The following is a 27,625-nucleotide window of genomic DNA, read 5'->3' on the forward strand; positions in this document are numbered from 1 at the left end:
AAAAGGGAGAGGATTACCTGATCTTGAGTAAAATTAGATGGGTTTTAAAGCAATACTTGCTTCCAAAGACAGCAATTTATAACCAGGACACTAATTTTATCGGAGAAATAAATATTTTGCTACAGTACAAAAAATGCTATCACAGCACACGTCAATAGTGTTCGGATTTAATAGACACTTGCTATACGTATTCATTGTATTGAGGAATGGGGTATCGGTATGCGAGTAGTGGACCCTTCATTCCATAACACCGGAAGATTTGACGGGACCACAAAGACACAATACAACTTAGCAGGCTTCTTGACTTCTTTTTCGTTGTCCCATCTAGTTTTTGGGCTGGTATGCAATAAATGCATAGCGCCAGTGGCTTTTGACTGCAGAAAAATTTATTACATTGCATCATATTTTTATTGACTGTGCTCTGAAAGTATGACACTGCACAACAGCCTTTCACAAATGTACATTCTGCCCAGAGCTGCACGCACGTGCGTTCAAAGATTAACAAGTGGTTTGAAAGCTGCAGTTTGCCTAGCAATTCATTCATACTTGTTTCACATTTGCATGCAAATGAAAAGAACTTGGGGCAAATTCAGCAGAATGGTGTTCAATATAAATAAAAGCGCGAGGGTTCCGGCTAGTTGGTAATCCATTAGCAACACAGCGCGAAAAAAACACCAAGGAGTGCGTGGGTGGTATCACAACCTAGCGCAACATTGGACATAGGTTTCCTGATAACTGATAGAAAATACTTGAGAGCATAACAGCACATATGGGATAGTGCTTGTCTTGTTTGTGTTCTTTTGTTGCGCTTCAGTGCGGTTTTCGAGCTAGGAAATTTTGTGGCAGTTACCTTTTTGGTGTATTAATTTAGGCTATTTATTGCGGGGACAATTTAATATGCCTAGTGAAATGAGACTGGTTTGTGGAATGGCGCACATACCTTCCTGTCTTGCTGCTGCGAACCTGATGTGGATGGCAGCGCATCACACAAGGCATCCTGTTCCGGTTGCTCCTCCTGGCACGGACTGGCCGCCGGTTCTGGCGGAAAGTCCTGGCTGCTACAGGCCACGGGCTCACCATTCTGACACCTCGCCAAGGAAGCACGTTGGCTTGGCGTCACTTCGTCACCCGATGCCATGAAATAGTCAATGCTCGGGCACTCACTGCCAAGTGCAAGCCACCCCAGCTCATGTCTGTCCTCGGCCGTCAGTGCAGGGCAATTCGGGAAAAGCCCTCCATAGTGCTTGTGCACCAGGGCCTGGTGCTTGCAGAATGCCCCTGAGTTGCCAGCTGGGCACGTGCACAGGCCTGTGTGGCCCCACACCTCGTACCACTCGCCGTTGCCACTGGAGCTGGGTACGGAGAAGCAGCCGTCTCCGAGCACTCGAATGTGCGCTGCAGCCTCTTCAGGCATCCTCTTCAGCAGGCTGTGGTAGAGCAGGTGGTGCGTGGAGACCCGGTTGTTGGCGTGCTTCAGGATGCGGCTCTTGAAGTACTCCTCCATCACTTGGCCAACCGACTCCACAAGTGCCACAGCATTGAACGCCTTCGTCCGCGACAACACAATGTCTTTCAGAATCCTGATGGAGGCTTCTGCAAAGTTGTTGGTGTTGTGGCCTCGTGTAGTTAGGTCTGCACGGCACAGCAACAACCACTCCCCCTGCTGCTGCTGCAAGAAGGCCTCGACACGCGCCTTGTAGCCCTCGTGGCTGCTGCCCCGAAGGCCCTCGATGGCTTTGTTGAGGCCCTCCACGCTGGTGGCATACATGATCTGAGAGAAGTCAATGCATAAAAAATTAGAACACAAAGCATTCTAGCACATCACACAGACGTAACGGAATTTAGGTGAAAATTTTCTAGGGATTTCACGTTCCTTGAGCATTGACTGCACACACACACACACACCTTTATCTTGACCATACTGATTTTGAAGATGGTGCTTATTGATAACTAATCTATTCATAATACACAAATCTAAGCGACGGGATGTCTAAGCTTCTACTGTAAGTCATATTTTGAACGGCAGGCCTGCTAATAGCATGCACATCAGGGCGTTTGTTTTCGAACCCCACGTGCTTGTTTGCCTTATCAAGCGCACATTAAATCATGCACTACATCATACATTCACAGATACACATAGCTTTGACACAAGTGGCAATATGCACTTGCTTTGGTGATACATATTTGCGTTTGTTCTGACCTCTTTAACCCTAACTTTCCAGGCAGGAATTTGTGGTTTGGTGCAAGTGGTGATATATGTTTGATTTCGCAAAAAGCTTTGTCCTTATAAACTGGTTTTTTCCACATTGCATTTTTTCCTGCATGTGTGGACGCCATAAAATCTACGCCTACATTGTTAGGTAATTTGATAAAAATGCTATGCTGTCTGAATCGAAATGTTAAAAACCATTGCCTGTAGTGTCATTAGGACATTGAGAGTTCATGTAGGCTCAAGTGGGCAAAAGATTACTAATCATAAAACTAAGTTTCGCACTCAACCTTTGAGGCAAGCCAAAGACCTGTATCTAAACCATTACGCTGATACTACTCTCATGAATTTGGCTAGGTTCAACGGCAATGGTTCCATGTTCATTTCCTGCCAGACTTCTTTCTTGTGTAACATCTGCATACTCATTATAGCTTTTTTCAGGTCCTTTTAAATATAAACATTTATACATAAAAACATGCAAACATTAACATCTACAAAGTAAATTTAAAAACTTAAAATTTGTCATTTTAAATGCATAAAGTGTAATGAAATCAGTGTTCTTGCCCGGACTAAATTTTAGCAGCATGTTAACAGCCAGTCCGTAGTACAATGAAAATGTACACTGCTTTCATCATTTGTATAAATGTGCCTAGTTACCTGGAAGACCGTAACATGGCCATGTCATTGCCACTCATGCATTGGTACTGCCACGAAAATACATGGGAAACACGAACCTGCTGAAATTTCGTCATCAAAGCTCTCCTTTGGTCTTTCTCAACATTGTTTCGAGCAGCCGTCAACCACCGCCATTCTGCCTGTGCCACATGAAAATGGCACAGAAGCTGCCTTCCTTCGGGCCAGGTGGTCCTCAGAGCTGCTTTTTCAGCAGCAGAATTGTCTGTCATGAATGCTCCAGGGGCCTATAAATGGGGCAACAAAAATAGCAATGATAATATAAATGAAGTGATGTACTGTATGCACATGATTACGTGTGTAGCTGTCGAAGCGTAAAATTTTAAAATCAAGCGTAACATTTGTGGTGCGCTTATCATTTAAGGTGTGCCTGTGCTTATGAGAAGGCAAGCGCTGCAGGGGGCGGCAGAAAGTTAGATGGGCAGATGAATCAAGAAGTTTGCGGGGATAAATTGGTCACAGTTGGCACAGGACCGAGGTAATTGGAGAATAATGGGAGAGGCCTTTATCCCTGCAGTGGGCGTAGATAGGCTGGTGATGATGGTGATGATGATGATGATGTGCTTATGAAAATGCAATTCAAGCTCCCTTCTTAGGTCAATTTCATTTGCTCTAAATAGGTTTTTGTTATGTTCCTTAAAATTTTTATGGTAATTTGTCCAAAAGGCAGTTGTGTGCCAAACAGCAGGAGAGTGTGCTGCTCCCATTAGCTTTTCGAAAACCACCATTCATTTACAGAACTCATGGAGAGTTACAAACATTTACGTTTTAGTACAGATTAATATATCAGCTACTGAGGTGCCAGTCAGGCTGCAGTACACGAACGTATTTCCCAAAATTGCAAGCTCAAAAGGTTATTAGAAAAACTGGCCATGTATCTCAGCATTTCAGTCTTGCCTGTCGAACAAATAAGCCCCCCCCCCCCCCCCTCCCTCCTATTCCCACTTCATCCTGCTCCTCCCACTTCCCTTCCTCATCTCCACTCCCTATCCTACTCTTCACTTCCCCTTTCCAATCTCCTGCCCTTCACCTCTACCCTTCCCACCATAGCTTCCCACAACGCCCTGTGACCAAAGGATAAATCACAGGAATTTGTAGAATGGAGGTTAGTTTTCCATTAGTTTCTTTGTTCTTCCAGAAATCAGACCGACGTTCAACCTCCTTCCCCCCACCTCGGGGGTTGTCGGCTCGTTCAAATATGAAAGCATTTTTCAGACAAAACGGCAACGTTTGAGCTGATATCTTCTGCAAGACAACACAGTAATAAAAAAAAAAAAGCTAAGCATATAAATCTGGGCTGTCCCTATCCGCACGCCTCGCGCGGATTATTTTTAAAACTGTCCGCACGCCTCGCGCGGATAATTTTTAAAACTGTCCGCACGCCTCGCGCGGATAACTTTCGAAACTGTCCGCACGCCTCGCGCGGATAACTTTTAAAATTGTCCGCACGCCTCGAGCCCGAATGCAGCGCCGTGTGCCAAGTTTCTTTTTCTTTGAGTTATTATGGACGCCCCAGTTTCTTCCTCTCTCAACTTGGATGCTACCCGCGTGTTACGTTGTTGTGGCCGGTTACTTAACCCAAGTGCAGCGTTGGTCTGCTAACGCTCAGCTTCACGTTGCGTGCTGTCCTGAGCCAGCTCACGGGTGAAGCCGGCGTGCCAAGCCTTCGTCGGACGACGAGAAACGGCGACCACGACGACACCGATCCATCTCCTGAAGAATCCAGGACGAAATTTGCCATCGTTCGTTCTGCACTTCCTCTCCTACAAGTCGCGTTGCCATCAGCAATAGCATGCAACAATGTGCCAGAGATCACCACACGAACAAATGCCGTGCTGTGATATGGCGGCGAATACAGTGAGGTGAATATGATTGTGTGCATCGGGGCGTAGAGCTCGACGTACTGCCACGTTCGGCTTGTGATTGCGGTGACGGCGTAGTACATGGTAAATGCGCGAATGAGGTGTGTACGTGGTCCAGTGCAGGGTGTGTTCTCTGTGGTATCGCCCTTCATGTCGGCGCATTCGGCGGCTAAGTGCGATGCTTGCACGGGCAGCGACATGGATCAGCGGGAAGCTTAAAGGGGCCATGCAGAAACGCAGGTTTGGTTCATTCGAAAGGTTGCCTCGTTAGATACATACTGACACCATTATTAACGTAACACGAGGGTGCGTAGAATAATGCTCACAGCACAAAATAAAAACAACTCATGGAAAAGGAGAAGAAAGAAGCGCTGTTTGCTGTCATTTAATCTGCCCGTTATTTCTATTGTGAGCATTATGGTTTACCAAATAGCTCGCCCGTGATGTCCTAGCTATGCTAGATGTGGTGAGGTGCCAAAGACCCTTCCAAAACGCTGCGTACAAAAAATCAGTCTTAAAGTGGACTTCATGCCAAAAAATTTGGTTTTAATTACAACTGCTCCACTTTAAAGCACTCGCTTTCATGGAAACTGCTGTTATATGAAGCGAGTCTGATGCATTTCAACAACATGCAGCATTGCCACATTCTTTCTGAGTAGCGGCACATTGTATGCTCTGCGGTTATGAGCGCGTCGAAACATTATAAATGTGGTATTCATGCCTAGAGAGAGAGAAAAAACTACTATCTAGGCATCCCTAGTCCAGGCTGGCTGGCTGTCTCTTAATCTTCATTAGGAGGCGGCCAGTCCGCAAATCTCCCAGAGTCCCTCACTAACCCAAAGGCAGTGGGCTGCCAGAAGTTCTTGCATCGACTTCTCGTCCATTATCTGATCCGCATTCAGCCAGTCTTTCCAGGAGGTGATGTGGTAGCTTAGGCAGGTATGGTGGATGGCACTCCCAGTAAAGGGGTCATACTCATGGGGTGTGAAGGGCAGTTGGGTGTAGGGCAAGTGGGGCAGGAGGATCCTATTTATATAGTGGACACAGGGCGGGAAAGAAGGAAAGGGGTTATGCATTTCAGACTTCTAGATGCGGCTTCCCAGGGCAGGGTGGGGTGCAGGCTGGAGAACACTGCCTACTGGCACTAGCACATGCGCAATATGCGGCCTTAGATATACAAAGCTTCTCAACAAACTTGTACACAACTCAAGGTCTGCTATGATGCCAAAGAGGGCACTGGAAAGCATTTCATCACACGAGTACTGGGTGTGTCACATTTTTCTTTGTAGTTGTTCCAGCTACGCTGTTTTTTTCTCTTGTGCAGAACCAACACACTGCCACTGTTGTACACTTTGTCACATAATGTGATATGTGTTGACCCCTAGCCAAAAATTCTCCATTTGTCCAACCTGTGCCACCAATGTATACATTCACTCTTGAGAAGGGAGATTATATCATAGTCATCACAGTGTGCCTTTGAGAGTTCTTTCTAGAGAGGATGTATCCATTAATCTTTTGTATTATGTGTGCATGAAACAGCACACATATTAAAAGAGAAGTTATTCACAATGTTCGTTTCTTCCTACGAGACTGAACTGGACATATCTCTTTAGACCATAGGCAGTGCAAGTGTCTGAAGATATGTACTCTCTCATGCTGTGGTGTTTATCAATTTCTTTTTCTTGGGTTGGTGTTCTTCCCTTTTTTGCACCGTTTACTTTGTATTTACTTTGTATTTTGATTCAGTTTACATTAATGATTTCCTTTAAAATGTACTTTTTACGCACTGGACTCTGCTAGCAGTATTTCCTTGTTTCTCGTTTTTAACGTTTCTGGTTTGTCTTCTCCCTGCTGTACCCCTAATGTCCAGCATTCACCACTCATTGTAGTCTGGCATTGCAAGCCCATGTGGCGTAGCAAGCCTTGTCACTAGCAGGGCTGACCTCACCAGTTCACATTGCAGAGCCCCCTTTATCTCTCTCTTGGTGACCATGGCGTACATCAGATGTCGCATATCTTAAAGTGTCTTTCGCATTTTGAATATGCGCAAAGATTGAAATTGTTTTATGAAACAGTAAAGTTCCAACTTCTGAAAGATTACATACACACAATAAGCTATTTGTACAGTTGCTCAAATTGGAAATTTAATGTCAGTAGTCCTTTAAGGGCAAAGGGTAAGCCAAATTTCTTAAAAAAGTGACTTTTTTTGTCTTTGCTATTAGGGAAGTACACCTTCTTATGCACATTTTCCAAGGTTGTATTTCTGCCTAAAAAACAGTTTTTCTGTGAGCAAGTAGAAAGTGACCATGTCCGATTTTAGAATGTGCTCCGTGTTTATTATCATTTTTTCCATCAAGAACCTCCCAGCTCCAGATCAAAACACTTAGTTTAGAATGAGCTGTATTAAGAAGTTGCTTGGAAGCCATTGCATAGCTGATGTTTCATCCAAGGCAATCCAGAGATACTGTGCATCATGTTTTTACCACATTTGTGCTTCAAAGCCACGCACCAAAAAATGTCTTTGTTGGGCTTCACCCTCTCAGGATTGCAACATTGGGTGCTGGTCTTTCATTCAGTGATGGTAGCATTGCAAGAGCCAGCATTCGAAATAATTCGGAATGAACCCTGTGCGCAACAGCACCAACAAGTGGCTAAAAGAGGTTGACTCTGTTCGTAAAGATACTTTGTGAACAGAGCTGCACAACAGCCGACTAAATAGGCAAGGCAGGACAGACGACTGGCTGAAAAGCGAAAACATGATTTCGACGGTGATTATGAAGCTGGTGCTTACTAAATAAATGACTTGAGTGGTGTTTGTGGCAAAAAAGTGGTTTTTCGCCTCATTTCTTATTTTTTAACTCAATTATCTCAAAACTGTTTTTCACGTAGGTACCATTATTTCCTATATCTTCCAGGAGAACCGGCCGATACTTTTTTCCTGTCATCTACATGTTGTGACATCTACTGTGCCAGAATTGAAAATATGCACCCACTGGTTTTCTTGTTACAAAATTTTTAATATGTAAAGTAAGCCAAAATTTAGATACTGGCGGAAAGAAATTCGTAAACATTGTAATTTTAGTGTGATTTTAGTAATTCTGGTACAGTTAAAACAGCCCCAAATTTGAAAGAAAATCATGTACGCATTATGTAGATGCCTTTAGTAGATGCCGATAAAAGTGTACCTTGAAATGGCCAAAAATGCATGGGTAGTATAGGGCTTACCCTGTGACCTTAAATCGCCTTTATTTTTCACAGGGGCAAGTAAGATGAGAATAGAGGCGGTATTCTCGTAACTGTCCCTTTTGAAAACGTCCCTTTTGCGTCCCTTTCATCGTGACGTAACTTCTGGTGAAGAGGTGGACATTGGCAGCATGGAAGAAGGTTGGCAGTAGGTTTGCCGCGCTTGCGTTACGTCACTTCTGGTTGTTGGCTTTTAGTCAATCAGGGCTCGCCAAAAGGGACACTTTTGAAAGGGATGCAAAAGGGACAAAACTCGAGAATACCTCCCCAGGGCTGTTTTCGACATAGGTGGCTTAGTAGCACCCACTCTTCACTCAGCACAAAGGAAAAATTAAACACAAAGTTTCGTTTCAGGCTGTTATAAAAGGACCATTACCTTGTTCATAATTTTGTAATGAGAAGGGAAATAGGTGACATCGGTGCCAGAGAAAGGTGCCCAGAGGTTGTTTTCATTCATGTCAAGTACAATTAGAATGCAGTAGTTTTTAGTGTTATTATGCAAAAGGAGGGGTAGTAATGTGGAGTGATATGCGATTGTTAAGCGCATGATTGTTGCATTTTATTGAGTGCAGGAATCATCACAGTTGAAACACCTTACATTATACAATTTCAATGTCGAGGCAGTGCTGTTGCTAAACTCGCCATACTTGCGATGTCAGCTTGTGAAATGAGAGCAGCCTTAGTAAAACCAGAGTCCGTCAAAGCATTGACGGACTCTGGTAAAACTTTACTGAAGGAAACGCCGAAGATAAACTAATCTCTGAAATCCGCTTTCACGCACTACTAATGTTTTTCTGCAAGAAGTTGAGCACAATAAGATTTTTTTAACAGCCTCATGTCGTTTTCAAATTTTTTTTGTGGATCATGCTCCTTACCTTCTCTTCCACAGATGTTAACTCCGGGTGGCTGCTGTTAGCCTGAACAGTAGTTTATGGCCTAGTTGTTAGATGAAGCTGTGCATACATTTAGACAGTGTCTTTTGGATGGAATCGGTGCAAACGAAACGAAGAGAGGAGAAGAAACATAAGGACGGCCGCTGGCCTAACAACTGATGTTACACATGCTGGATTTATCACGTAGCCATAGCTTTAGCCATGAAAACATTCTGGCTTTTGCATGCATTACAAACTGCCCCCTGCACTATAACTAATCTGAAGTTGATATTGGAAAGTGTTCGGTATCTTTCAGCAAGCTACTTGATTGAAAATGGTACACTGGAACCTGCCAGTGCAGAAGGAGCTAACATGGAGCCAAATGTGAAGAATATGAAGATTTTTCAAGTGACAAATATTCAGTCTCATCTATATGCATTAAGTTGACTTAATTCCTGAGCCATATACTGGGTATTTACAGTGACATTTTACCTGTTGTCCACGGGTAGTCGCAAGGTTCTCCACACCACAGGAATACATGCGAACAAGAAATGTCAGATTGCCTCTTGGGGAGTACGCAGAGAGTCCAGGACTGATAATTGAAAACCCCTGCCAATGTCGCATAACGACTTCTGTTGAACACTATTTGGCTTCTAAGTTTTTTCTACTCCTCCTACCCATTTTTTTCTTCCTTCACAAGTTGCCTTTTAGTGTAAAAACAGGGAGACCTAAAAGGGATTGAGAAGAAAGTGAGCAAAAGGGTAGAAATGGCGGTAAAGGAAAGGGCAGTGAACAGTAATGATAGCGGGAACGGTGGAGTATATGCAGTGCTATCAGCAGTCCCTCACACAGGCCAACAATCAATAGACTACCTTCACTGCACACACCGCCAAGAATGGCCTTGGTTCCACAGTGAAGGATCAGCACCCTCCCCAGCCATAGGTCGGCCGGTCTAGACTGCCTTTGTGTGGGAGAATCTTCCTCCTGCTGGAAACAGTACAAGGCAGGGAGCAGATGTAGCAGGACATTAGAGGGCAGAGATTTTTGAGCTACAGAAGGCAACAGGACCTGATGACAGTTACTTGGCAAGGATTCACATAAGGCGAAGGGAAAGTGTGGTCGGCAAAGTGGTTACAAACATTCAGGCTGCGCTCTTGTAACTACTGTATAGAGATCTTGAACTGCGACCGTATATGCTGGCAGACTCGAAAGCATCATCCAGTTACCTCAAGCGCTTCACTGTGTTGATTGAACTAGCATAGACATTATCCTGTGTTGTACAGTGCTTACAGCATTGACAGCACAGCGTACGTCTTAGAGAATGAGTACAGGTAACTTCACGTCGGGATGGGTGAGGCTTGCAAAGGTGATTCACCCTCCTCTCAGTGGAATGGCTGCTTCTGTGTGCAACACAAAGTGGGCCAGAGAAATAGTAGCAATGGCTCTAAAACACCACAAGGGAAGGCGTGAGGAGGCTCGCCGTGAAAATGAATATAGCACCAAGGCCACTCGCAACTGGAGGACCATCGCTCTTTTTTGCTCTCATTTACAAAGTCCATGATAATGCTGAGCTGGGTGTGTTCCTGCACAAGGAAATAGACGGACACCAAAGCACTGCGACAGTGCGGATGGCTTATCTGTTAAAACCGTCATCTTGTGCCGTTACTGGGTGTAATTAGTCCAGGTAGGGCAGTCGCAGCTGCAGAAGGTGCACTTCTATGCAGACATGGTACAAGTTTATTTTATTCAAAAGATTTCACGTTTTATAGTGCCCCCAGTGCTTGTACGGAAGGAAGCGATGCTTTGTTCGCTGCAAAATAATCAATTTAAGTTAAAATTTTGATTCTCACATCAAACTGTGAGTTTTAATGACATCTGCAACGACAACATCAGAGTGGGTCTTCAAGCTAAACTTGGTGCGAAGCGGAGACTTGCTTACCGTTAGTCAACCTAGATAGTGCCAGCATACCGTAGCGGGCCGTTTTCTGCCTTTGCTTTGTTTTTGACCATATTTGTATCTGGCTTGTTTTTGTTAAGGGAGAAAATAATCGTTCCGTGACACATGGTGCTCGCTTGACAAATATGGCCTGTAATACGCCGTTGCTTACACCAATCGGCCAATGTTGTCTGAGACAACCCCAAAGAGCCGCAGTGCAGTGCAGCTAAAACAAGCACAGTGCGTGCAGTACCAATAGCAGTACGCATCAATACTTATACGTTTACATGTGCTTTCATAACTTCCACCGTTTATCCCACCATTCTTATTTCTATAAAAATAATGTGCCCCAAATTTGAGCGCAAATAGCTTGTTCCCCAAACTTATAAGCTCTGCCTAATTTGTGCTTGCTTTTGCCGGCCTCAGCCAATCCCAGTGCTGGCGTGTATGACATCATGGGTTCTGCTGCGTGAAATGAGCTTGTGGGTCACACGGCCATTCCCTTTTTTATAATTATATAGCTTATTTGAGTGACGTTTACGTTAATAATGGTGTCAGTATGTATCTAACGAGGCAACCTTTCGAATGAACCAAACCTGCGTTTCTGCATGGCCCCTTTAAGCTTCCCGCTGATCCATGTCGCTGCCCGTGCAAGCATCGCACTTAGCCGCCGAATGCGCCGACATGAAGGGCGATACCACAGAGAACACACCCTGCACTGGACCACGTACACACCTCATTCGCGCATTTACCATGTACTACGCCGTCACCGCAATCACAAGCCGAACGTGGCAGTACGTCGAGCTCTACGCCCCGATGCACACAATCATATTCACCTCACTGTATTCGCCGCCATATCACAGCACGGCATTTGTTCGTGTGGTGATCTCTGGCACATTGTTGCATGTTATTGCTGATGGCAACGCGACTTGTAGGAGAGGAAGTGCAGAACGAACGATGGCAAATTTCGTCCTGGATTCTTCAGGAGATGGATCGGTGTCGTCGTGGTCGCCGTTTCTAGTCGTCCGACGAAGGCTTGGCACGCCGGCTTCACCCGTGAGCTGGCTCAGGACAGTACGCAACGTGAAGCTGAGCGTTAGCAGACCAACGCTGCACTTGGGTTAAGTAACCGGCCACAACAACGTAACACGCGGGTAGCATCCAAGTTGAGAGAGGAAGAAACTGGGGCGTCCATAATAACTTGGCACACGGCGCTGCATTCGGGCTCGAGGCGTGCGGACAATTTTAAAAGTTATCCGCGCGAGGCGTGCGGACAGTTTCGAAAGTTATCCGCGCGAGGCGTGCGGACAGTTTTAAAAATTATCCGCGCGAGGCGTGCGGACAGTTTTAAAAATAATCCGCGCGAGGCGTGCGGATAGGGACAGCCTAAATCTGTGCGCGCATCTGGAAGCGGCGCCACCTATCCACACGAAAACAAAACACGTAACCAGCACTGTTTGGTCTAGCACTGGATAGATGGCGCCGCCATTGCAAATAGAACTCCTGCGACGGCAGTTTTTTTCATTAATTCAAAAATAACCATGCAAGTTTATTTTAGGGGAAACAACCGGCGTCACGTGCAAAGACATGTAAAGAAATTTTCTGTGAACGTGTTGTGGGAACGCAGTGCGCTAGACGAGCTTCAGCCAAGCCAGGTCAAGCGTTCCAAGATGGCGGCGCCCTTACGGACGGTCACACAGGCAATTATATCACGGCGAACGCCGGCGACAGACGGTCGGTAAGGACTAATTATGAACTTGTGAACTATATTTTGTCAAGATTATCTCCACGGTATACTGTGGCACGCTTGTAATAACCCTGCCGCAGTATCGCTGTAGTGCACGCAGAGCAGTGGCGAGGTGTGATTGCGTAGTGCTTGATTTCTTTCCCTAAGGTGACGTTATCATCTCAGTTATGGTCGTGCCTGGCATCAGTTTAGCAGCCCTCAAGTGCTCCATCGCTAGACTTTATTACGACAAATGCAAAAACGTTATTCAGAACAAGTGGTCGAAAAGGGTAATTGTGTTGTTCAGAACAAGTAGTTCAAAAGCAATTTCCTCATCACCTAGCCGACAAACATGCCGCTAATGAGACACATTGTTACTACGAATAACCCAAGCATTCATGCGTGGGTTATTTGTAGAGTTATTAGTGCATTCATGAATAACCCAAGCTTCCAGGCTTTCTTTTAGTGAAGTCAAAGGTAGGGTGCCACGCAATATCTGCCCATAGACGTGTTTGAGACGTGTAAATACTGCCCAAAGGAGGGCGCTGAGCTTATGTTGGGTGTTCTTGATAAGAAATAATGCTGGTGGACTGGGTTTGGTATTTAGAAGATAAAGCGCTGTTATTTCTAGCTTGTGAGTTCAAAAAAGATTAAGTACTCATGGCGACATCATTTACACAGGAGCAAAGCACGGATAGTGCTCGAGACTAAGGAACTGCTGCCTTCGTTCGATAACGGTTGCTTCCATGCTGCCATGTGTTTGTTTCTTCACACTAATGCTGCTTTGATTGCTCTAGCATGTACAGCCAACTAAAGAGGGAAGCCTTCTGCTAGGATAGTGGATCCCACACTACGTGACTTAAGGATGAAAATCTCTGTCTCTGCTTTGTGATCTTCAACACTGCCTTCTGAATGCGCATACATTGTTCCCCTACAGCCTATGATGCCTGTGGGGTTATTACAACAGCCAGGTAAGCCAGTGTGAACACTGTGCCTTGTATTTAATGTTTGGTTCAATGCAAGTGCAATCCCGGTTACGCAGCAGCCTTGTGCCTTAGCCATGTGCCTTCATTAAGCCTTGCTGCACTCTGTGCAGCAAAGTGTTTAGTCCGTCCATTGGGACACCTTGTGGGCAACAACAGTTGGTGCAGTCAATGAGGTGGAATTGTAAAATACTGGATATTGGCAGCATGACCCGGTATAATGTCTACTTGGGAAGGTCTGAATAGTGCAGGTGTCCTCATTCAGTTGCAGGAGCTTTTTGTTGCCTTTGAACCTATAGAAGCTTGACTGTTGTGCCGACGGCACATTGGGATGCCTGTCCGGTATTAGGTGGTGGCTGAACCATTTGCCAAGGGCCTTTCAGCTGATGCCAAATAGCTTTCGTCAGCGTAGTTGTACGTTGTTTTATCATACTGTGCTAGCATTCGTTGTCGGTGCTCGTTGGCGCACCAATTAGTTTAGGCACTTTTTTTGCTGCAGCTGTCACCTTCCAAATGATATTAAGGGCATTTTCACCTCATTCACCCTTTCTGTTAAAGCTAGCGATCAAGCGAACTCCTTTCTTTCCACTTCTTCCTCACAATTTTTGCGTGATGCTTTCCACCTCAAAGAATGCCAAAAGCTCTCTTTTCAGTGTTAGGCCCTAGTTCATAATGTTCATGCGTATTGAAACAACAGCAGTTGGTGACCTTAGGTTGTCCACATAGAGCCCTCAGCCTGACCATAATACAGTGGAACCCCATTACTACGTTTTCCACCGGACCGGGAAAAGAAAACGTAACAGCTGGGAAAACGAAAGAGTGAGGAAAGCCACGAAAATGGGTCGGCGTCTTACTGGCGTCATTAAAGGAGTACTGAGACGAAATTTTGTTGTGTTGTTTTTTTCGCTGCTATGCATGCCTACCAGCCCACTAATCATAGAATGACAGATTAGACGGTCGAGCGCAGTGTAAACATTCATTTACGGCATCGTTTATTCGTGTCAGTTTCGGTTTCGACAAAACGAACGCCGAGCGGCCGCCATGACAGGAGGTATCACGTGACGTCACCATTCTTGCCGTATCACTGCCGCTCTGGTAGTGTGCGCGCACTCAGACCGGCCGAGGTCTTCACCGTCCCCACAGGCCCGGGCAGCATGACGTCAGTCCCAAAATCATGACGTGTACACACGCCCGAGCAGCGTGCGCCAACCACAGCCAGTGCGTCGGCTTCGTCACGGGAGCCCCAACGTCGGCAGTTTGGGGCAAGTAGCAGATGATGTCATGTCGGTCCGCTCTGGGCTTTCTCGTGCGGGCGAAGATTAAAATGGATTTTAAATACGCTTCACTGAACGGTTGCTGTTGAAACTTGCTGGGAGATATCTCCTGATAAAAAGGAAGCATTCTACATAGTTATCTCAGCTTTGAAATTTCGTGCCAGTACTCCTTTAAATGACCCCCTATCTGGAACTCCATTGTTGCCCACTTCATTTCTGCCCGTTCCACCAAATGTAGGGGTGTTTTTTTGCATTTTTCATGTGCACATTCAGTGTTGCCAAGAGCAATTAAGACGGGCGTCAAGTCATGATAGTCGTCGCAAAATCATTGTACTACTCGCTCGTCGTCACCTTACTCATGAAGGTCGACAACAAAATCGAGCGTCGTGAAATCCCCGTACCACGTGCTAGCCGTTCCGACCGCCTGTATGGGTGGTGTAGAAAGTGCAGTTTGCAGAAAGGCGGTGTAGAAGGACTGGCACAAGTGACGGTATGGGTGGTGTAGAAAGTGCCGAGAGTGGCAAGGAAGGAGCAGCAGACGATGCATCGAGACCGATCTCAACGGTACCGCACCGGCAGCAGCATCGGCCCGTGCCGCGGTACTGGAAGGCCATGCTCTTTGCCAACTGACCCAATCTAAAAACGCTGCACGGCACCATTACAACAGTGCGGCGGCGTTAACATCACGCACTTCCGGCGTTCCGAAGTAAAACTTCTGTTGTAAGCTCAGTGATGATCATAATAGCACTTTCGACAGATGGCCATCTAGTGACTGCCTCTCCAACTCGCTTGCAGCTTCTTGTAGGTTGTTTAGTAACAAATCCTGGCCAAGACTCATCAAAAGCCAAAATGGCGGTGCCCAAGCCGCTTTGGAGTGTCAGGTTGCGACGCATTATACGGTAACAGGCCCACAGTTGCGACGTTACAGCGGGGTTCGCAATATGTTATATCCTATGGGAGCTATGCCGGGACCGATGGCACACAACGTAACAGCCAGGAAAATGCAACAGTGAGGAATGTAACAGCGGGGTTCTACTGTATTCCCTCACAACCGGCCTTTCTGGCATATAAAAAGTATTTGCCCAGTGCATCAGACCTACCCACCCCTCCCTATTGACACACCATGGCCTCTAGGCCCATGTGAAGGCAATGGTATCATCCACACGAGCCTAGTTTGCCGTGCTATGCCATCTGTAAACCAGACATGCACTTATGTTACGGAGGCACCTCTTCCATTTGTTTTAGGAGAGCTCAGCCCTAGGCCCTTGTCTTTGTGTTGCCCCACCGTCTTGCCTGATCATCTACACAGACTCAACACAGGCTACTCGAGAGATGCGGCGTGTACACAGCACATTGAGCATTACATTCGACGTGCACCGGATGCTGAAATCGTTCCCGTGCCCTGTTTGCATCCTCTGGACATGTTGCAGCACACCTGCCCACTTGGAGGCCAACTTGGCTGCTCATAATCCGTAAGCTACGGACCCGCTCCCGCTTCTGCAGCTGTCACTGCAGGATGCTCTTCTACTTAAAGGGCGGACAACCGATTTTTGTCGTGCATATGCTCTCTAGCTCGTATAAAAGCCAGCATTTGATATAGCCCGGTAACCACAAGAAATTTCTAAACAAATTGGCGGAAATAATTTTAATTTGGCAGCAAACTTCCTGAAATCGGAAGGGTGGCGGTTCTCGAAACTTGACACTACAATATGTGTCCCCGTCACGTGACCTGAAAACCTAGCTGCTACTGTAACTGCTGAAACGTTTATTCACTTATTGAAAACCTTTTCACACAAGTATTTGTAATAGTTAAAATTGTATATGTATTTTTAAACACTATTTTGTAAATTTTTGAGACACGCTACCCGCCGCCGCTGGGTTCCTCTCAGTGTGGATAACTGAGCATCCATGCTCAGAATCAATGGCAGCGTTCAGTAAACAGACCCAGTGAAAAAGCTTTGATGATTCTGCCTGAGTCAGGGACTTTCTTCTGCCAAAGTATTCAATTTCAGTTTTCAAATAATCCAACGGAAGAAAAAAAGAAAAGACAAGCCTGGGGAGAAGCGAACTTCTGACCCCCACAACGTGAAGCCAGATTCTACCTATTGTCCATCCCAGCAGATGGCACCTTCGTGCAAAATAGACTGGTGAATTAAAAAAAGCACATAAAGGAATAAGGAAGCCTGCGATTCACACTTTTCTTTAACTGGGGACGAATTTTTAAATATCGCTTTTCATCTGGCATACAGACAAAAGTATGTTGCCACGCTACTGTGTGTCATGGTTGCCAGCATTATTTTTGGGAGGACACATACGGTTCGTAGATCTAAAAAATTCCGATTTGAAAAGTTCTAGGGCGTTATCGGCAAAACCGTTTATCGTTAAGGTGCTTTAAGTGATGCACTTTCATTTGGGATAGAGAATATATACTCTACAAAAATTGGTTGTCTGTCCCTTTAAAACAGCCTCTCTTCGGCACTCCACGTGTGGCCGTCTTCCTCTGCATGGGGCTGACTTTCCTGGCGGTTGAACCCACCGTGAGGTGGTCACGCTCTGGAGAATTTGCTTGGGTGTTCATGCAACGTGGACTTCTAGCCTTGTGGTGACTAATTCAACTTGCCCCTACCGCCCTACTTCTGCTGCGGAAGCGACATTGGACCACCCCCTGGGGACATGCCCAGGACTCCAATCAGCCCGAACCCAGCACTTGGTAGCCCTAGGAAATCGCCCAGGCCGTCCACCCGATATTCATTAGTGGACGCATGGTCAGCTTTACAAGCTGCTGTAGGACTATCTTGCTGCGACTGGCCTATACAGCATTCTGTGGTGCATAAAGCCACTTGCCTCCAGTTTCTTTCCAATTTTTTTTAACCTTCCGTTACTTTCATGCCCTGTGGCAAAATGGCGCAATAAAAAACAAGTCTCTTTCTAGACTACTGTGAGGAACATCTTTGCAAATTGGGGCGCATCAAGCAGTCATCGCTGCTTCATGCATGCAGGCAAGTCAGAATATGCACTCGATTTCAGCACCACCTCTGCTACAGAAAGTGGCACCATTGGTAACCATGGCACTGCTCTTGACGGCAAAAATATGAATGCTCTCAGGCCAACATTCCCTGTCGTGTGTAAGCCGAAAATGGCGAAAGAGCCACATCCCTGTTGCTCTCTCCTGTTCCTAGATTTTGCATGTGCTCCCGGCTTGGGCAGTCACCCGATTGGCAGCGCCACTTCGTGGAAACTATAAGAAACAATTCGCAGGGTTTGTCTAGCCGTTGTGAGGTGGTGCTCCTACATGTCCATGTTTTCTTAGTGTTTGCCTGCCAAGCTGCATGTCGTGCCCGAGTGGAGACATAAGGGCAGACGCCCATTTATTACAGATGTTGGCACTGGCTTTTCTTTGCGAGTCACTGCTATATTGTGCAGAAAATTGGACCTACCAGCACGTGCCACCTGGTCAAGTTAGAATTATGCACCCTCCAGTGTCAAGATATCAGTCAAGACACATACTTAAATTACATGTACTTCTGTCCCTCCAGGTGGTTCTTTCCCTTAATAACAATTTCAATTTATCGTCTTTTGCACTTGAAGAAAATGGCTGACCAATAATGTTGCCCTTTGACCAAACTTGGCAGTAAATGTCTGCTTTGGTTGAAAGCTCAAAAAATAAGAAAAGAATTTTGCACCATGCCCTCATGATTGTACTGGTCCTTTTCCCTGTGCATTGTTTTTATAATCTTTCCATTAGGTTCAGCAACACATGCTTATTGACTTGTGACATAGATTTGACAACCCTTTCAAAAAGAAAATGACAAGACATTGTCAATGAAAGCACCACACGTGCATGTCACTTACGCTGAGTCCGCCGAAGCACAGTGGGTAGGCCTCCTTGAGGAGTGCAAATGCTGTGGCGTAGGCCTCGGCTGTCTGGGCGTTGTGGAGCAAGACAGCTATGGGGACTGCCCCAGCACTCGTTGCAGCCAGCAGAACTGTGACTGTGGCATGTGTCGCATCACAGGATGACGTCGAGTCAACAAAAATCAGTTCGCGTGCTGCGTGGAGTTGCTGGGCCCGCCTCATAATTGGCGTGGCAACAAGGACTGCCCAGGAGGCGCCATCCTTGGTGCGGTTCAGCCGGACATCAATCCCTGCATAAAGATAAGAGTAGATGACGAGCAGGTAATAACACCGTGCAGTTTTAAATAATAAGATTTATGCAGTTATAGGAGTCACCAAAAGCATGAATCCCTTGCCAAGGAGTCCTGCTACAGATACAGTAGACTAGGGGTTCTCAGGCATGTTGGTCCGAGGGAACCCTGCAAAGCTCCACTAAGTGCCAAGGAACACCCCCCCCCCCCTCGCCAATTTATTGCTCTTGAATGTTGACTTTACACGACCACATAAGCTTGCTGCACCTATCTCCAAACAGGAGAAATCCGCATCGGGATATAAGGCCAAGATTCAAGTGCAATAGTTTAACCACGCGGCCCGCTTTCGGAGTCTGGCTGCCTACAAGCTGCTGGCGGTATTTATTGCGCAGCTCGCACATTTGTGTTATGCACCGAGATGCGCTTACTGACAATTGGGCATGAGTAATGGAGGTTGCTTAGATCAACTGCACCTCGGGTTCGCCATATAAGTTACTTGGCGAGCGTGGAACAAGGAAAAATTTATCGGTGGCTCACAGAACCCCGAGGAGGAGCCTGCGGAACCGACTTTGAGAAACCATGCTAGACCATGCAGCAATTGGAATCGGCCTAGAGGGACCTGGTGTACCCTTTGCCAATGCTATGGAGCAAACAGGGTTGCATAGGGACAGTTAGTACTCTCCCGCATCATTTTTGTCGATGTGATTAGTATGTTGAGCTATTTCTTAGAATGTACAGCTATTTCATATAAAGAAAGTGCATGTTTGTATCTCTCCCCCTCAGTCATTTGTTATGCTGGAGGCAGTAATGCAATGGCGGTTCAAATTATGCGCACATTAGCGAACAGGTTATGATTCAACACATTGACAAACAATATAGTGGTCGACTTGAAATTTCAGCTTGAACAAAAAACGATAGGACTTAGGAAGGAAACACGGACACAGTCCTTCCTAAGTCCTATCGTTTTTTGTTCAAGCTGAAATTTCAAGTCGATATGGAAAACCAACTCGCCCAAACCCAAGCAATTCTGAATATAGTGGTAACATACCATGTTGCATTTGCAACGAAGTTCTCTAATCTCCTTGGCTGCGTTCTCACAGCCTGCCTATGGCTGCCGTTAACACGAGCAGGAACTACATGTGCTATGCTGAGCAGAGTTGAACAAAACTTCTTTTTTTTTCCTCCAGTGCCACATTCCGTAGCTGTGGCACAAGTTAACACAGCATGCTCACCTTGCTCTTCGTATGTTGGCATCTTCTCTGCCAGCTTGTCCAGGGGGTCCACCTGCTTGCCAAAATTCTCCTGCCGCCAGAGTCTGTGCCAGTAGTAGACTGCGGCTGGCAGGGGGTTGAGAGCAGCATTGGCCAGCAGGGTGAAGCCTCCCTCTTGCACAAGGAGCTTGCTCTCGTGGAGCCGGATGGCTTCCGCAGGGGACATGGCGTCTTCGAAGTAGCCCACGAATGTCTCCTTGGTCGTGGTGGCGGGACCCAGACGCCGCAGGGCATCGGCAGATGTGGTGCTATGGCTGTGGCCCTCTTGGTGCCACAGCCTAATCACTGCAGGCAGGGGGCTCGGCCTTCTCAAGAAAGGATCGTTCTTTTTTGTGTGCCTGTTCGTTTTTTTTTATTTTTATATCTATCTTAGCCGGGCAAGAGGCACCGCTGCTGCCAGATGGCTTCTTTCGTGCGTTCTGTTTACAACGCCATGTTTTATGGAGCACCATCCTGAAAAGAAAAAAAATGAAGAAAAGATTACAGCAGCATGTGTAACTGAGGAGGCATGTGGGGCAAATCATGCCTCCACTGCACCAGTGAAAAGCTTTTGGTAGCGTGTGTTCCTTGAGTGCCCGGGTCATTTCTGAGCTGCGTGCCCCTGTGCTTGAAACGGTGTTGTAGGAAAGGGAGCCATGGACTCGGTTACGCTGTGTGGCTCTCCTACATTTATTCAGGTGCGTAAGGCCCGGCCGGAACTTAGATAGCGGCGTAGACATGCGACCGGCCCTGGAGCACAGTCCTGTTCATGATGAGGATAGTGGCGCTGCAAGCAGATGATGATGCACCACTACAAATTAAAGCAGTACAGTACTGACACTGCAGTATGACTTCTAAAAATTAATGCGGTGCACTTTATGAAGATGTCAAGATGCCTTCCTGCGGTGATGGGCATAGAAGTTGCTTGGAACAATTTAAAGCAGTATCATTGCCTCAGCTTTGAGCAGCCAGAAAACAGCTTGGGCCAGCTGTTCTGTGACATAAAACTAGCTTAGAGAGGCATTTTGCAAAAAACTTCCAGCTTGTCAGACTCAAAGCGGTCTGCCCCTTTCCCTCTCAGCAGCATGTATATTAGTCAAGAAGGAAACCAACAAGCACATTCACTGCAAAAATAGCCACACAGTCAACATTTCAGGGGGGCTTGTGGCATCTTTTGGTCCCTTCAGCCTTACCACCCCCACCTTTGGGCAGTTTCAGAGTGCCTCAATTCAGAGACTAGTTTTTAATTGAAATAAAGGGGAAACAGGTATAGCTGGTCTCAAAAGGTGGCCTCTTCATTCCTTTGAAGCACACGACAAGGCATCAAAATAGTGACAAAGACGCAAAGAAGTTAGGTGTGCCCGACAGCACCCAGCATCCTGCTCCTGGGCTTTTAGCGGCCAAAGCAGAAACTGATACCATGAATGAAGCTGTAGATCATCAGTGGCAACACGTCTTAACTAATTAAATATAGTTTTATGGGTTAAGACGGACTCGTAAAATAGTGTCTACTCCTTTAAAATATCGAACAATTTTTACAAAATCTCTTGGCTTACTGATAATTTAATAAAGTTCGCCTTTTGCAGAATAAAAAAAAATGCTCATCACGTTGTGTCTGGTGTAACCCCATTTAAAATCTTTTTTTTGCTTGCAGTGTCAGACATAAAATGTATTAATAAGGTATAGGTTTGGGCGAAGTGGGTGTATCATGTCGATTACTTTCTTCCTTGTCATCTTTTTGTGCAGTGAATGTTTATTATGAAATATGTGCTGTTAACAAGGGCTTTCCTGGTAGTTTACAAAAGGTATTATAAATGGGCCATGAAGACAAAAAGCAAGTTCTGTTCATTAAAACTACTGCTTTGTCTGAAAGTAATGCTAGTGCCACCTTTGCAGTTGAGATGTAAACGCTGAGGAAACAGTGGAGCTGGCAGTCTTCACTAGCTCTAACTTGGCTTTTCACAGGTATGCTTATCGTAACGGTCACTGATGCCGTTGAGTGCATGCCGCATCCCTCAGCTTGGAGAGCACCTGCATGTCGGATCTTATGTCGTCGCTAGGCACAGCCAATCCTGATGCACGCCTCCCCCACCCGAACATCTGCGCCGTGACACGCATTCCCCGCACCTGCTTGCCAGCTCCTTTCTTCCACGTCACTTCCCCTCACACTTGTTGGCTTAGTATTTTCCTCCTCTCCACTTTGCTGCACTAATTATTGTGAAACGCCAGGCAACGCCCGTGCTTGAACCCAAAGAAAATGCTAAGTGCCCGAAACGAACGTGATGATAGCGCGCAATCGGATAGAGAGAGAAAGACAAGACTTCTTTATTGAGCTAGGTTTGAGGGGGGGTGGTTCCTTATTTCAGGTAACTGTGTGCCGTCACAGCCATCTGAAGTTGATCACAAGGTAGGGAGCTAGACAGCAGTATCTCCCACTGCTCCAATTTCATTGCATGAGGGACCCAGGTTTGATTCAGAAGACGAAAAGCATTGAGGCATGCACTCCCAACCCCTGCTCGCGGGCTCCTTGCCTCCTGGCCACTTTCCCTCACACATCTGGCTGTAGCACTTTCCTTCTCTCCATTTTGCTGCGGCAAGTTTCGAACCCCACCAGGCACAGAGGTAACTCGAGCTTAAGCAGCTCCGCTGTTAAAAAAGACGAGGAAGTGGCGACTTCCGAGCAACTTTCTGACATGTCTCTACGACATCGTGGAATCTTGTTTGTGCGATCGGTGGGTAGCGACCACAGCCACTGGCAAGAAATGTGACTGGCCGCTTGTAGTGGGTCGTGTTGTTCTGTTTGGTTGTACCATGTGAATGCTAATGTGCAGGCAACATGACTCATATTATGTCACTTTAGTGCAAAATTTGAAAGTTTTCCAATATTTCTCGCCTTTTTTATGTTAAAAAGCATCTTTTATGGCTGGAATAGAGCTGTGTTACTAAAGGTCCCTTTTTCAAATTCAATAAAGTTGAATTTTGTCGTCATGGCCCCTTTAAATGCCTTAAGAAATTTTGTCTTGTGTCCCTGGTCTACCACTTTCAGCCGACAATGTTGGGTAACAGGGCACAGATTGGTTTTTATAGTTCAGTAAACGACTGGAAACAAACAAAAAAATAAATCCAGGGAAGCTTGCACTCATGCACAAGACTGGGAGGGCGAGGCTGTTTTAGGTGAGCATTGCCGGGCACATGGTTAAGTTTCAGTATTGTTGCTTATTTGCATAGGCGTGGTGCTAGCAATTGTCGCCATGTGCATTGAACAGGTTTTTGTTGTCTTTGTGGCGAGTGGTGGATGAAAAGTCATTCTCAGCATCGTAGACTTTCATCAGCTCTTTGTCATCGACTCGAGTCAGCGGTTGGATCTGTAAGTCGTCTCGGGAAGGACTGGGCACACTTGTAGCAATGTCTCTCGTGATCCATAATGGCTTCTACAAAATGCGGTGGCCACAGTGGTCTCTCCCAAGCCGCATGTCTTTTAAACACTGCTACGTGCAAGGGCTCTTTTTACTGAGCTTGTGTGCACAACAACACGAGGACAAATGAACGAGGGGTGTACGCTATGACGTGTCTGTCATTTCGAGCAAGTGTTGCCACAAATAGAATGAACACTGGAAATTTTTTTTTTTTTTTGGCCCTCTCTTTCAGCCAATCTCTCTCAGTGGGTATGCACTCTGGGAGTTTTTTGCAACATGGGAATTAAGGCCAGTAACTACAGCTTTGCAGTTAAAAAGTTGATTTGAACAGACTGGACTAGGAAAATGTTTATTTATATTTTGTTAGTCGTTGGGTGGCACCCCACTTGGGTTCCTGTGCCACGTGCTGCAGCTCACGATGGGGTCAGCACGGGCATTTACAACTGGTTCAGGGCTCCAACGGCCTCTACTGCTTTATGTGCCCGCTGGGTCAGACCGATCTGGTCATCACAGCAGTTGCTGGCCAGCAGTGCCACCCATTGCTCCGCATTAGGGTTTCCGATTTTGGGGACAGCCATTGTGCTTTGGCATTCCCATGCGGTGTGGATTTTTCCTGATGGCCCAGTGGGCATATAGTGTAGGGTAAATTGTACTCAGCGTGCTTAAAGGAGCCATGAAGACAAAATACAAGCTGGGTTTATTAGAAAGACTGCTTAGTTCCAATAACAATGATACCAATATCATCGCAATCTTTGAACGAATAACGGAGATATGAAAGAAAACGTGTGAAGCAGTCGCGGCCCCCTAGCCAATTTCCCAAGCCAATTTTCTATGACGTCACGGAACCTTGTTTGTGCGATTGGCGGCCGCCTAACTGAGCCGTCGTGATGACACATGACTGGACGTCTGTAATGGGGCCTCTAGTTCCATTTGACCGCATCACTTGAATGCTAAAGTGCAGTTAACGCACTGAAAATTGTGTTTTATTGTTGGCCCGCATGACATCATTCTTGCTCATAACACGTCAATGTGGCGCCAAATTTGAAAGTTTTTAAATACTTCTTGCTTTTTTTTTTTTTTGGTTAAAAAACATCTTTCGGGGCTGTAATGGAGCTGAGTGAGATACTGAATCCTAGTTCTTTCAAATTAAACGAAATTGTATTTTCTCTTCATGGCTCCTTTAAGTTTGAGAACGTACTTGTCTGCGGCTGTCTCCAGTTGGTGGATTCTGCCCTCGTGAGGGATTCGTGTGGCACAGGGTATCTTTTCCTGATACCACGGTAATATGCTGCCCTGGGGAGTGGCATGGGTTCTTCAAGGTCCTAATCATCAGGTGCTTGGTTTGCAGTATATTCCCGAGTGTGCTGGGCCCCACAGGCTCCTGTGTTGTATCTTAGGTGGATGCTGAGGTTGTTGGGGTACACCGCCTTTAGTCTGGAAGAGTACAGCCTCACAAATTTTTAATAATATAGCAGGAGCGACAACTGATCGGCATGTCAGCACCTTATCACGGTGTTCCCTGGCCAAACAGGCGAGAGTACGCGCATGCGCCTAAAACTATCTGTTGTGGGAGTGTCATCTGCTATGCTGTTCTCCTCAAGACAACACACCCCCTGATTTTTCTTATCTTGCAAGGTCGTTTCGGTACCGCAAAAAGTAGCTAAGCACTGTGTTTTATTGTTATCAGATTTCTTATTCATCACATTATATTGCAAAGCAGCCTATGGCTATTCCAGCCATAACACTGGTCCTGTTCTACTTTTATTTATCTTTTCCATGACATTCCTCACGCTAGGAGGGGGCAAATGACCCGGAAAAAAAAAAAATCACACGCACATTTGATATGCCCATGTGCATCCAATAACCACGGTTTCTCATGAACAGTTATTCACATGCAGTGGCAGGGAGTGTACCACTCTCAAGGAGACAGCATAGCAGACGGTACTCGTACAGCCAATAGCCCTATGCGCATGTGCGTACTCTTGCCTATTTCGCTGCTGATAAGGCGCTAACATGCCGATCGATCGTCGCTCCCGCTATATTGTTAAAAATTTGGGAGGCTGTACACAAAGTGTGCGGTGGCTTACTTGTCTGGTCAGAAAGTGTCTACAAGTTTTTTTGCAAATGGGAAATTGGTGTGAATGGCCCGTCCAGAAATGTTCTGCTGCTTCTAAAGCGACAGCTAGCTCCTTGGCATCTGTCACGGTACGATGACATAGCGAGCCACAGGAGCTAATATGGAGGTTTGGGTGTATGACTACAGCTACCCTCCGTCCTTTCCTTGGATCTTGTCCATGAGCATCAAATGCAGAAGCTTGTGTGAAAATTTTCTTCGTGTAAATATTTGCTGTAAGACTAACAATATCAAATTAAAGGAACTAACAAACTTGCAGGTTATGGTGCTCTTACAAGTTTGGCAGTTCTCTTTCTTAAGGGGCTCTCATGTCATGAGAAGATGACACTAGGGCAGTGAGGCATAGCACTGAGCTAGCCTCCTCCTGCGAATGTATGTGCAACCCTCCTCCGCCACATACACAAAGCTGTGTGTGGCACGTAGCTTTGCTTCAGTTCTTTGATGGCTGACAGGTGAATACATCTTTTCACCTTTAACCTTGGTTTGGGGAACTTGTCCTACCGCAATGTAACAACGTGTAGCTTGGTTTTGAAGTGTGCACTAACGTGACAACACTGTTATTCTGACCCAATCACCCGCACATATACTTTGTTTGTCATGGTGTTTTCGAGAGGAATGGGGTGGAACACAAAATGTAGAGCTGCGGTGTTTTCAAGTTGGACGATTACCACAACACTCCTCAAAAAATGTGGGGCACCCATCTGCATGTGCACTATGGTCTTTCAAAGAAGCAGAATTGTGATCCCGCTAGTTATTACAATTCTCACTTTTGACACCTTGCTGTTGACTGCACAGACTCCACAATCCATGATGTGTTTGTCCGGAGGCCATACTCCTCCACCCAGTGGCAAGCTGAGCCTTCATCTTGCAGGTTGGCGCGCAAAACTTCGAGCTCACTGGATGAAGATGCGTCATCTCTGATGCACTCTGGTGGCTCCGCTGTAGACATTATGCCAGCAAATGGTGGCAAGCCTGCAAAAGAATGCAAGCATAACAGCTTTGAGGCACAGATATTTATTACAAAGCGCCCAACTATCAGTGATACCGCAGGTAGAACTTTGTTTAAAATGTCTGCTCAAATGTGTATAGATAGGACAACACAAGGAACCACAGATAGCTTGCCCTGACGTCGGCATAGCTGCCATGTTTGTGATTCACAAGCACAGCGAGAGGCTGCACTTTTATCCAATGCTCTTATGTCTGCAAAGGCACTATATTTTGTGTTGCTTGATGGCATTGACAAGTACTGCCAAAACAGGGACGCCCCATAAAAGGAGCGCAGGAACCAGTCGCACACACCTCGTGCCAGCTGGGCCCTGAGGAACCACGTGCACTAGGTGCTCATCATCCGTAGGGCCTCTCTCTGCCCACCGATACGGGCACCACCTGAAGGAGAGGAGTTCAAAAAAATGCATCCATCATGAAAAATGCAAGCATCACCTCGCCAAAATACAAGTTACATGTAGATTCACGCCTATACAGTGCATGTTTGTTGCACTGCTTGGATCGTTCAAAAGTGTAACAAATATCAAAACAAGAACTTCCCTGCAGGTTTGCCATTATTTAGGCCAAGCTTGAAGCTTCAATTGAACCACAGCGGCTCAAATTCAATTAAGAAAGGGGCCGGGAGGGTGCATTAAATGAGATGAAGTGGTTTCATGTATTGAAAAATTTAAGTCTCCTTGGCAGGATGCCTGACTTGCAACGTCGGAAGCTGTGCTGAAAGTGACTTCCAGGGTAGTCACGTTGGCATCATAGCTAACAAAATTAGAGGATCCTCTTAATGAGTTTTCTTAGTGCCTAAAATTAGCCGGCTTTCTTAGTGCCAAAAATTAGCCGGCTTGTAAAACTCGATGCACGTTTTTTTTTTTTTAATTAAGAC

The 27,625-nt window shown here is 46.0% G+C and overlaps 1 long non-coding RNA gene and 1 pseudogene across 2 annotated transcripts in view; one reads left to right on the top strand and one right to left on the bottom strand.

The window, feature by feature from the left end:
* LOC144178781 (uncharacterized) overlaps positions 1–27,625 on the bottom strand; it is a 31,354-nt pseudogene that overhangs the window by 3,038 nt on the left and 691 nt on the right. The window contains exons 2-7 of the transcript XR_013324063.1: positions 27,043–27,129; positions 26,511–26,715; positions 20,176–20,667; positions 18,651–18,943; positions 2,944–3,129; positions 941–1,771 (exon numbers count right to left, since the gene is read on the bottom strand). The product of XR_013324063.1 is annotated as an uncharacterized LOC144178781 (transcript). The remainder of the gene's footprint in view (positions 1–940; positions 1,772–2,943; positions 3,130–18,650; positions 18,944–20,175; positions 20,668–26,510; positions 26,716–27,042; positions 27,130–27,625) is intronic.
* On the top strand, positions 12,371–17,729 carry LOC144178783 (uncharacterized). Its single transcript, XR_013324064.1, has 2 exons — positions 12,371–16,270; positions 17,264–17,729. It is a non-coding gene; the product is annotated as an uncharacterized LOC144178783 (long non-coding RNA).

This window comes from Haemaphysalis longicornis, unplaced genomic scaffold, assembly GCF_048455015.1.
Source record: "Haemaphysalis longicornis isolate Haplotype H1 unplaced genomic scaffold, Haemaphysalis longicornis Haplotype H1 scaffold_4, whole genome shotgun sequence".
NCBI lineage: Eukaryota > Metazoa > Arthropoda > Arachnida > Ixodida > Ixodidae > Haemaphysalis > Haemaphysalis longicornis.